Below are 12,156 nucleotides of genomic sequence, written 5' to 3'. Positions count from 1 at the left end.
CCAGCTCTCAATGTAAACAGACTCAATTTTCTCCTCGTCCCACTGCGTCTCTATTGGGGAGGAAGGGAGGGTCATTTAATTTATAATCACCGGGTAAGTATATTCAAAAATTTATTTTATAATCAAAATAACATTTTTCAATATTTAACTTAGCCGGTGATTATATAGCTGATTCACACCCAGGGGGGTGGGTAGAGACCAGCAATATATGTTTACACTTTTATGAGCTAAGAGTTTTTATTTCATTTTAGAAGTTATCAAAATAACAAAAACAAAATAAATAGGTACCTGGTAAGGAAGTCGACTTGAACAATTACTCTGCCTTTTAAGTACGTCTTCCTTACGGAGCCTCGCGATCCTCTTAGGATGCTGATCGACCCCTAGGATCTGAAGTATCAAGGGTTGCAACCCATACAACAGGACCTCATCAAACCCCTAATCTAGGCGCTCTCAAGAAATGACTTTGACCACCCGCCAAATCAACCAGGATGCGAAAGGCTTCTTAGCCTTCCGGACAACCCAAAAAAAAACAACAATAACATTTCAAGAGAAAGATTAAAAGGGTATGGAATTAGGGAATTGTAGTGGTTGAGCCCTCACCCACTACTGCACTCGCTGCTACGAATGGTCCCAGAGTGTAGCAGTTCTTGTAAAGAGACTGGACATCTTTCAAGTAAAATGACGCGAACACTGACTTGCTTCTCCAATAGGTTGCGTCCATTATACTTTGCAGAGATATATTTTGCTTAAAGGCCACGGAAGTTGTTACAGCTCTAACTTCGTGCGTCTTCACCTTAAGCAAAGTTCGGTCTTCCTCACTCAGATGTGAATGAGCTTCTCGTATTAACAATCTGATAAAGTCTGACCAAGCATTCTTTGACATAGGCAAGGATGGTTTCTTAACTGAACACCATAAAGCTTCAGATTGGCCTCGTAAAGGTTTAGTACGCTTTAAATAGAACTTAAGAGCTCTAACAGGGCATAAGACTCTTTCTAGTTCATTGCCTACTATCTCCGATAAGCTGGGGATATCGAAAGATTTAGGCCAAGGCCGAGAAGGCAGCTCATTTTTGGCTAGAAAACCAAGTTGCAGCGAACAAGTGGCTTTTTCTGACGAAAATCCGATGTTCTTGCTGAAGGCATGAATCTCACTGACTCTTTTAGCCGAGGCTAAGCATACCAGGAAAAGAGTCTTAAGAGTGAGATCTTTCAGGGAGGCTGATTGTAACGGCTCCAACCTGTCTGACATGAAGAATCTTAGTACCACGTCTAAATTCCATCCAGGGGTAGCCAAACGACGCTCCTTGGTGGTCTCAAAAGACTTAAGGAGGTCTTGCAGATCTTTATGTTTGGAAAGATCTAAATCTCTATGCCGGAAGACCGATGCCAAAATGCTTCTGTAGCTCTTGATAGTGGGAGCTGAATGGGATCGTCCTTTTCTCAGGTATAGGAGAAAAACAGCTATTTGAACTACAGAGGTACTGGTCGAGGATACAGAAACTGACTTGCACCAGTCTCGGAAGACTTCCCACTTCGATTGGTAGACTCTAATGGAAGACGCTCTCCTTGCTCTAGCAATCGCACTGGCTGCTTCCTTCGAAAAGCCTCTAGCTCTCGAGAGTCTTTCGATAGTCTGAAGGCAGTCAGAAGAAGAGCGTGGAGGCTTAGGAGTACCTTCTTTACGTGTGGCTGACGTAGAAGGTCTACCCTTAGAGGAAGACTACTGAGAACGTCTACTAACCATCGAAGTATCTCGGTGAACCATTCTCTCGCGGGCCAGAGGGAAGCAACTAACGTCAACCTTGTCCCTTCGTGAGAGGCGAACTTCTGCAGTACCTTGTTGACAATCTTGAACGGTGGGAATGCGTAGAGATCCAGATGTGACCAATCTAGGAGGAAAGCATCTATATGTATTGCTGCTGGGTCCGGGACTGGAGAGCAATAGATTGGAAGCCTCTTGGTCAGCGAGGTTGCAAAGAGATCTATGGATGGTTTACCCTAAGTGGCCCAAAGTCTCTTGCACACATCCTTGTGGAGGGTCCATTCGGTTGGAATTACTTGCCCTTTCCGACTGAGACAATCTGCTATGACGTTCAAGTCGCCTTGGATGAACCTCGTTACTAGGGAGATGTCTTGACCTTTTGACCAGATGAGCAGGTCCCTTGCGATCTCGTACAACGTCAGTGAGTGGGTACCTCCTTGTTTGGAGATGTACGCCAAGGCCGTGGTGTTGTCCGAGTTAACTTCCACCACTTTGCCTCGAAGGAGGGACTTGAAGCTTTTCAAGGCCAGATGTACTGCCAACAGCTCCTTGCAGTTGATATGCATGCTCCTCTGACTCGAGTTCCACAGTCCTGAGCATTCCCGACCGTCTAGTGTCGCGCCCCAGCCCACGTCCGATGCGTCCGAGAAGAGAACGTGGTTGGGAGTCTAAACAGCCAGGGGAAGACCCTCTCTTAGGTTGATATTGTCCTTCCACCAAGTCAGACAAGACTTTATCTTTTCGGAAACCGGGATCGAGACCGCTTCTAGCGTCTTGTCCTTTTTCCAGTGAAAAGCTAGATGGTATGAAGAGGACGGAGGTGTAGTCTTCCTAGTGACACAAATTGTTCCACGGATGACAGCGTCCCTATCAGACTCATCCACAGCCTGACTGAGCAGCGTTCCTTCTTCAGCATCTTCTGGATGGATAGCAGGGCTTGATCTATTCTGGGGGCTGATCGTCTTGTTGTTCAGCAACGTCCTCATCAGAGGGTTCCTCATCCGAAAACTGATGAGGAAACGGCAACGGAGTGGGCAACGTCTGGCTCGCTGAGTCCGGTCGCACTGGTGCATGCGTGACGGAGCCGGACGCAACATCATGGAACTGCTGCACAGTCTGTGAACTGTCAACAACCATGGGTGCGCGAGGAAGCACAGCGTCAACCCGAGACTGTCTAGACCGTCTGGGTTGTGCAGTCAACACCCTACCGGGTTGCTGAGGTTGACGCACTGCGTCAAAACAAGTCACCTCTGCTGGTTGTTGAACGTCCTGAACGTCAACAACCACCTCCGAGCGTCGCTTAACGACAACGTGCGGCTGACAACCCACACTGGGTCGCATCGGTGGAGGAACCACCTCAACTGGCAGACGCGAGTAGGTTACCTCAGCGTCAACATGGCGCACAACCGACCGGTTGGAAGGTTGTTGGCCAGAAGGTTCGGTAGCAACCTTCTCCGCATTAAAGTCCTCCATCAAGAACGCAAGCTTGGACTGCATGTCTTGCAGCAAAGCCCATTTAGGGTCTACGGGAGTAGGTGCGGCCACAGACGGGGTTAGCGACTGAGGCGGTACCGCTTTCCATCCCTAAAAGCCTTGTTTATGCATGACATAATTGTACAGCAAAACTTCAAAGGCTCGAAAACAGTTGTGAAGTTGACCTGTAAAAAACTTGGAGCGTCTCCTGGCCAGGCGCCAGGGAGAGTCTACAAGATCTGAGAAGTCTATCTGGGCAGAGGCATGAACTCCCAAGCCGAGAACTTCTCTCGTGTCATATCAGACTCTCGCTCTATAAGCCAGTTTAAAAGAAGGGAAAGCAAAGGCTGTATCCCCCAAACTCCTCCTGGTGAAAAACCAGTCGCCTAGCCAACGTAAAGCTCTCTAGGAGAGCGAGAGAGCACTAGCTTAAAAACAACGGCTTCGAAGTAGCTAGGCCTAGTGTAAGCTCTGACGTTTAGGCGAACGAGGAGCAGCAGTTACAAAAAGATCCGGACAAAGATCCTTAAAAAAAATCATCATGATTTAATTAAAGTCCATAGGGGGCTAAGCAGCTTTAGGCTCCTCTCCATCTGACAGAGTCCTCAAAGGAATATCAGAAGGAGGGGGAACAGCAACTTCCTCATCCACAGGAACCTTGTCCGATAAAAGCTGAGTCTCAAGCAAGGGAGAGACCTATCGTGGTGGCAATGCTTTACAAGCAGAGTCCACACTCACTGGTGCATTAGTAGCGGACCAGAACGCAACGTCATGTAACTGCTTGACAGTCTGTGAACTGTCAACAACTGAACTGTCAACCACAACAGGTGCGTGAGGACGCACAGCGTCCACTCGAGACTGCTTTGACTGCCTAGACTGAGCAGTGAAAACAACTCTAGAATGCGGAGGTTGACGCACAGCGTCAAAACAAGTCAACTCCTATTGTAAGTGAACGTCTTGAACGTCAACAGGAGCATCAGCAAGTGGCCTAACGTCCAAATGCGGCTGAAAAACCACACGAGACCGCATCGAGTGTGGTTCTAAACAACCTGACTGACGTGACTTAGCTACGCCAACGTCAACAGTAAGCACAAAGGAACGTTAGGTTGGCTGAAAGCCAGGATATCGATGAGATAAACGGGTAGACTCAACGGACTAATCGGCAGAATAGTCTTCCATAAGGGAGGCAAGCATATACTGCATGTCTTGCCATACAACCCATTAAGGATCAACGGAAATGGTTGTGGTAAGAGACGAGGGTAACGCCTGTGACCGCAACACTTTGCCAACAAAAAAAGACTCTCGGAGTCTGTGTTACGCTTTTGTTAGGCGGCGAGCAGTTATCCGATGACTGCATAGGGTCAGAGCGTCCTAATGGCTGTAACCAGGACGCTGGACCCGTCCTGAAAGGACTTACTTTCGCTTAAGGGCTTCGAAACCTTGTGACAGGTTTCTTATGCGAAAAGCCTTCGGATGACGAGGAGAAACAACGTCTCTCTCGTCTTATGGCAGGGGAGATCTTGGTAAGATACACCCGATACCATAGAGGGAAACGTCTGTTCGTTGATCAAGGCCTCTCGAACCCATAAGTCGTTTGACATTACTTCTCCCCTGGGCTTGGGAGCATGCAAGAGGTCCCGGACTAGGTGAACGACAGGCACGAACAGACGAACCCTCGGACGCAACACTGTAACACTATGCGCATATCACTTTATCACTTCGATTTTCTGTTTTGCACTTATTTCACTGAAATCGAAACTTTTACTGATTTCTACCTGAACACGCAATTCTACCCTTCATTAAACGGTAGTAATTGCGAAATCAGTTGTATAATGCAAGCTCATTAATACCAGCAAAAAACAGAAAACATATTTTAAGATAAAAAAATCAGTGGATGGGAAAGAGACTAAACACTAGTTCATATAAACTACGTTTTCAATCTCTCACCGCACATAGCCTGGGGACGAGAATAAAAAACTAAAAACGTTTTATCCTTCCTCCCCGTACAGAGACTAGGGACGAGAGTAACTCGAGAACAACGTTACCCGCTTGAACGGAACGTTTTCTCTCCTCTCTCTCCCTCCGTCTCTATCTCTCTCTCTCTCTCTCTCTCTTGATTTCGCACCTAAGAGAAGAGCCCAATTATATTTCGTCAAAAAAACATGTTATTTGACTAAAGGAAAAAACTGAAAGGTTTTTCAAATAAAAAGTTCCTTTAAAATAGAATTTAAAACATTTAAGCTAAGAAAGAATGAACAAAACGTTAGAATCGATTTACGCTTACTGCAAAGTGAAACCGTGATACACTCTCTCTCTATCGTAACGATAGAGCGCATGTTGAACGTCCTGAACGTCAACAACTGCGTAGCATAAATAAACTAAACGTTAGTTCATCTTTGAAAACAGTACAAAGACTATCAAAGAAATTCTTTCATAAAATATTACATTTAAAAAGTTTTAAATCCTTAGCTCTTTAAAAGCTAAAAACGATATAAAGGGCTCAACGTTGATTAACTTCGGTTTCCAAGTTAGGACCGCCTACTCTTAGGAAAGGTCGCATATAAACAAAACATCAAAATTTATTTTTATTGTTTATAATAAATGGAAAGTTAATCGAAGAGGCCTAATAAAGGCGGAGAGATATAAAATATATAGAGGAAAATCTATAAATAAATTATAACGTGATAAGATAATTACTAAAAGCCTAAACACACTTCCGTCTAAGGGAAGGGTCGGCCATTTAAAAGTGAAAGAAAGTCCATACTCTCTTGGTCACCATAATTAAATCTATCCAAAACGAGTTCAAGATTTAAGATGAAGATAAAACACCTGCATTGCGAAAGCTCAAAACTAGAATATAGTACTTCACCAAATAGATGTGAAAAACTCCAGTTTAGCAACAGCGAGTAAAGTACGTCTTGTCGACACGTCGACAGAGAGGAAATTGAGTCTCTTTACATTGAGAGCTGGGTATCTGGGCGACAGATGGCGCTGTTGGGCACACCCGCAACCTGTGTAGCGATCGCTGGCGAGTTTTTACCGTAGAGTTGTCTGTCGAGCAACAGAGTTGCAGCTATATAATCACCGGCTAAGTTAAATATTGAAAATATACTGATCTGTATATTTCCAAACATCCAGAACAAGTTGCCCTGTTCCAAAACCCACACATAGGCTTAACTATTTCCAACATCAAACACATCATTTTTACTAGCTAAACAACAGGCCCTGTTGGAAAAGCTTTCCTAGTTTATCACTGGAATCTGGTACGAGAGAAAGGATCCCCAGGATAAGACTACAGGGAATTTCTTTATTACTTACTCGGGCAATTCTCCTCCACCTGTATTTTGGCATGACATCATCATCTTGCTAATGCTGGTATGAACCCAGTATATATATGGGCCTCTAATTGTGGTCAACATTGAGTTATTGGACCAAAAAAGGCAGTAAAGAATCCACACTCATAGTTGTTGAAAGATTCCATCTGCAAATTTCATATAAGTCATTAGTCTTAAATTGCAGTATTAATATAGTTGAACACAGTTGTATAAAAAATAACCTTATCCTTCTCCTATACTATCTTTCAATCTTGGGCCTGTAAAATAGTAGAGAATGTCCTCAATTTACAAATGTAACAGGTTCCAAAAAGCTGCTGATGATTCAAATTATATTAAATTTTGGCCTAATGTAGGATTCACTCAACTCCCATGGCTACAAGTTTCAGCTGCAAAAGTAAACAAATATTGTTTATTACTCTATTTCCTTATGAACTTTTGACACCATCTAAAATTTATGATTTCAGTTGGAAATTGTCTATCTCTGAATGTTTGTTCATTAAGTTAAGGACCTTCAGTATATTAATAACAGGTATCAGGTATTAGGATTGAGAAACCAGTTTATCCCTTTGATAACTCAACCTAGTAGTCGATCATGACCTTTCTGTTACCCTTCACTGAGGTCGGAGCTGAAACTGCTGTTAAAATTATGGGTCTGTTACCAAAGGTGACCTCAGTGAATGCCTTAAAACAATTCTCAGTCAAGTCCTCATAATACATTTTAAATCTATTGGACTCTATACACTTCACAGACAATTTGCATTAAAAAATATAATTTTTTTTTTGTCTTATTCAGAAATCAAAGAAATATGATACAATAAAAATCTATTAATTTCATTTTTTAGATGGATTAAACAATTATATTGCTCTATACATTGCATTTATTTAATATTAAATTCAATACTCAATTCAACCAACGTTGTGTTCATCACAAATAAAAAATCTGATCTATAACCAATTTTTTTTAGCGAGACAGATTTGCACCCACTCGCAGCGGTACTATTTTAGCTCGGAAATGTTTCCTGATTGCTGATTGGTTGGACAAGATAATTCTAACCAATCAGCGCTCAGGAAACTTTTCCAAGCTAAAAGGGCACTTCAGCGAGACAGTGCAAATGCGCCTCATTAAAACAAATTGACTATAGGTTACCCACTTCCTCATTTCCTTTCTAATACTGTCTTCCTTCTTTAAATCAACTATACGAGATGACCTAGGTACGCCGGGGAGAGGCAATAATTGGATGCTGGGAGCAATGCACCATATTATTAATAGCTAAGCTACAACCCTAGTTGGAAAAGCTGGATGCTATAAGCCCAAGGGCTCCAACTCGAAAATAGCCCAGAGGAAAGAAAATAATGAAAAATGAATAGTGCACCTGAGTGCAACTTCAAGAAAGAAAACTCTAACCCAAGACAGTGGAAGACCATGATAAAGAGGCTATGGCACTACCAACGACTAGAGAACAATGTTTTGATATTGGAGTGTTTCCTATAAGAGCTGCTTCCCATAGGTAAAGTCTCTTCTACCCTTACGGCAATGGTTTAATATTGGCATGTCCTTCTCCTACAAGAACTGCTTCCCATAGATAAAGTCTCTTCTACCCTTACGGCAATGGTTTAATATTGGCATGTCCTTCTCCTACAAGAACTGCTTCCCATAGATAAAGTCTCTTCTATCCTTACGGCAATAGTTTAATATTGGCATGTCCTTCTCCTACAAGAGCTGCTTACCATAGATAAAGTCTCTTCTATCCTTACGGCAATAGTTTAATATTGGCATGTCCTTCTCCTATAAGAGCTGCTTACCATAGATAAAGTCTCTTCTATCCTTACGGCAATAGTTTAATATTGGCATGTCCTTCTCCCATAAGAGCTGCTTCCCATAGATAAAGTCTCTTCTACCCTTACGACAATGGTTTAAAATTGGCATGTCCTTCTCCTACAAGAGCTGCTTACCATAGCTAAAGTCTTCTACTCTTTCTACCTGGTAGAAAGTAGTGGTAAATAAATGTCTGGTAGTTCAAAAAGTTCAACCAAACTATTGATTCCAATCTATAGCTTGTATAGGACTCATTTTGGGGTTTGTTCTTGTGTGGAGAAAATAATCAAATCTAATGTAATACTGATTCCAATATATTAGTTCGTACGAGGCTGGTTTGGATGTTTGTTTTTACATTTAGAGAAAATAAAGGAATCACAAGGTTACAATTGGTAGGTAGTAGGTTGGCCAGGGTGGCACCAGTCGCCCATTGAAATACTACTGCTAGAGAGTTATGGGGTCCATTGACTGGCCAGACGGTACTGCATTGGATCCTTCTCTCTGGTAACGGTTCTTTCCCTTTGCCTACACATACACCGAATAGTCTGGCCTATTCTTTACAGATTCTCCTCTGTCCTCATTCACTTGACAACACTGAGATTACCAAACAATTCTTCTTCACCTAAGGGGTTAACTACTTCTATGTAATTGTCAAGTGGCTACTTTTCTCTTGGTAAGGGTAGAAGAGACTCTTTAGCTATGGTAAGCAGCTCTTCTAGGAGAAGGACACTCCAAAATCAAATCATTGTTCTCTAGTCTTGGGTAGTGCCATAGCCTCTGTACCATGGTCTTCCACTGTCTTGGGTTAGAGTTCTCTTACTTGAGGGTACACTCGGGCACACTTTTCTATCTCGTTTCTCTTCCTCTTGTTTTTTTAAAGTTTTTATAATATATAAAAGAAGTATTTATTCTAATGTTAGTATTCTTAAGATATTTTATTTATCCTGGTTTTCTTTCCTCACTGGGCTATTTTCACTGTTGGAGCTTATAGCATTCTACTTTTCCAACTAGGGTTGTAGCATAGCAAGTAATAATAATATAATAAAAAAAGATCTAAGTGATTTAAGATCAATACATGACATCACTTTTTCATACATCCACATGAAATATGTTCAATTGTTAATGTTTGACGCAACAGGAGCATTAGTTAAATGGCCATATTCAAGCCCCAAGTGTAGGAAAACTTAATTCCTTCAGAGGTATCAGGTTATAAAGATCTTGATTTAAATTAAGTCTATAATTCAATGAAATATATAAAAAAAAAAAAATAAATAAATAAACCTTTCCTACTGTTGATCATTTGTACTTTACCCTAGGGTATGAAACTCGTGCAAAAGCACGGCATTAGCTTATTGAGAATTTGGGCCATTCTGGCCTAAGGCCACTCAACAGCCAAGTAAAAATGAGGGGGAACACTGCAGTTGCTTTAAGAAGAGTCAAGAAAGTAGCAAACTGACATTGAAAAGAACTTATCGCAATGACCAACTATAGTCCATTTCTTTTAGGATGCATATTTGCACCGACTCGCAGCGGTGCCCTTTCAGCTCGGAAAAGTTTCCGGATCGCTGATTGGTTGGACAAGATAATTCTAACCAATCAGCGATCAGGAAACTTTTCCGAGCTAAAAGGGCACCGCTGAGAATCGGTGCAAATATGCATCGCTAAAAAAAATGAACTATAGAGGGAGACTCAAGAGCGGCGACCTCCCCCGTGTCAGCTAAATTCACAACCTCGACATATATTAATTGGCGTGGATTTTCATACACTTATAAACCAAGTTTGAAGTCTGTGACAAAGATGTCCAAAGTTATGGTTGATTACATGAATCTTTTATGGATTGGTGACTAACATTACCCCTTTAAGTCAATATATCTGTTTTTAAAACAGTAAATGCCTGGCAACATTTATTCCAGGATTTTTACCCTTTTTTTTTTTAACGGCAAATTTTTAACATTAAGACTCAATACTTTCAGAATTTAAAGATCCATCAGTTTACATTACTTGGCATACAGTATAGCCTGTGTAACGTTCAGGGACCATTTAACTTAGTATGTAGCCCACAGTACTCAAGTACTTTTATTGACCCCTTAAATCATTGATCAGGCTTAACAATTTCCTTCTATCATATTTTTCCTGGAAACCTGATTTCACTTGAAAAAAATTAATTCACCTACTTAAACTTACCCTTTTCGACGTAACCTGACAACGTCTAATCTCTATAACAGGAAACCCTTGGTTTCTATTCAATCCAACCTTAACACTTACTCATATTTGTTAATCATAGCCAGCTGCCACGTTATCTAATTTATATTGAAATATATCGGCATCTGTGAAATTATTCAACCTAAGGTTTTGTCAACATAACAGGCGTCTCCAAGGTTGTGAAATTTCTTAACCTACTGTACCTATACGTTTTAAAGACGAATACTTGGCCTCAGTTAAATCACGGTAAAACCAGAACGTAACGTCTATTTTGCAAAGTACCCAAATTGACGTTCCGAACATACTTTCATTTAGAAAAATTATATTTGAAGGCTTTGTGAAAACTTTGCTCTCTTAAATATGAAAAAATTACAGGTGCATATGTTCGCTTTTTACACGAACGTCAACAAGACACTATACAACCGAAAAAGAATAATTTATGAAAAAGATCCAATATGACTTTCTTTTAAAGGGAGATGTGAGTAAGGAGCCCTTGCTAAGTGAACACAATAAGAAAACCCTGCCATAAGCCCAAGGACTCCAACATGGAAAAATAGCCTAATGAGGAAAGGATCTACAGAAATAACTAAGTTATACAAAAAGTTATGAACCATTGAAATATAGAGAAAAGTAACATTAAAACAGATCTTTTTTATAATAAAAAAAAAATCTATTCTTAACATTAAGGGGTTGAAAATAAAGGAGTAATGGGGCATGAGTCATCATACATACACCCTGAATGCCTTAAATAGTGGACCTCAATACGCTGCCCGGAACAAATGAGCATTAAAATGTTATTATGCAAGCGAAGCAAAGACCATTCTGAATTGGTGTATAGAAAACGGTCCTCAATAGAGCTACTTCGGAGGCAGTGACTCAGTAGGGTTGACTCACCCAGTTATATTAGCACGAAATACAATTAGGTTAAGTTTTCTTGTAGTTTCATTGATTTCTGCCCCTTTCTTCATCTATTATTTTTCCATTTTCGCTGTCAACACCGATTCCCACCAAGGGACCGAATTAGGACCCCATTACTAATGGGATACGTAATGTGGTAGATATCAGAGCAAGTTAAAACTACAAGAAAAATACTTTCCATGAAAGAAACTCTTCATTTGCGACGGGAACGAGTGTTAATTTCGAAGAGAGCGTTAGGAAAACATATATTTTCTGTTCGAAATCTCACCCTGTAATACAATAAAAAATTACCATTTTTTCTATAAGAAAAAGTAGTTGATTTCCTAGGTTACATTGCCCTGTAATACACTACAATGAAACCATAATGAACAGGTCAATTTCGGAGTGGCACTTTCTTTATACCTATACCTCACCTTGCCACAAAATCTGAAGCAATTTCCCTAAAATAAGTGTTTTACATATGACATAAAACTTTGTGGTTTCAGAAAAGTTTTGACACGGTCACAGTTTCTGTAATAATCACTGCATAAAGAAAAAGCATTTAGCAGAAGGTATGTTACGTATATGATATAATTAAAAACTGAGAAATAACTCACATTTGATTTATCTTTGAAGGTTAGCAGGGAGAACAAGATGGAGGGTTACGAAAC

General features: G+C 40.9%; 1 long non-coding RNA gene across 3 annotated transcripts in view; it reads right to left on the bottom strand.

Annotated features, from left to right (window-relative positions):
- LOC137636906 (uncharacterized) overlaps positions 1-12,156 on the bottom strand; it is a 45,799-nt gene that overhangs the window by 33,619 nt on the left and 24 nt on the right. For 2 of the 3 annotated variants that reach the window (XR_011043285.1, XR_011043283.1), the window contains exons 1-2: positions 12,103-12,156; positions 6,554-6,716 (exon numbers count right to left, since the gene is read on the bottom strand). The exon at positions 12,103-12,156 is cut by the window's right edge and continues 24 nt beyond it. This is a non-coding gene — a long non-coding RNA (uncharacterized lncRNA). Of the gene's footprint in view, positions 1-6,553; positions 6,717-11,919; positions 12,045-12,102 lie in introns of those variants that run through there. The other variant, XR_011043284.1, reaches the window with a different exon arrangement.

The sequence above is a fragment of the Palaemon carinicauda genome, unplaced genomic scaffold (genome assembly GCF_036898095.1).
Source record: "Palaemon carinicauda isolate YSFRI2023 unplaced genomic scaffold, ASM3689809v2 scaffold439, whole genome shotgun sequence".
NCBI lineage: Eukaryota > Metazoa > Arthropoda > Malacostraca > Decapoda > Palaemonidae > Palaemon > Palaemon carinicauda.
This window is presented reverse-complemented; position numbering and strand designations above follow the sequence as displayed.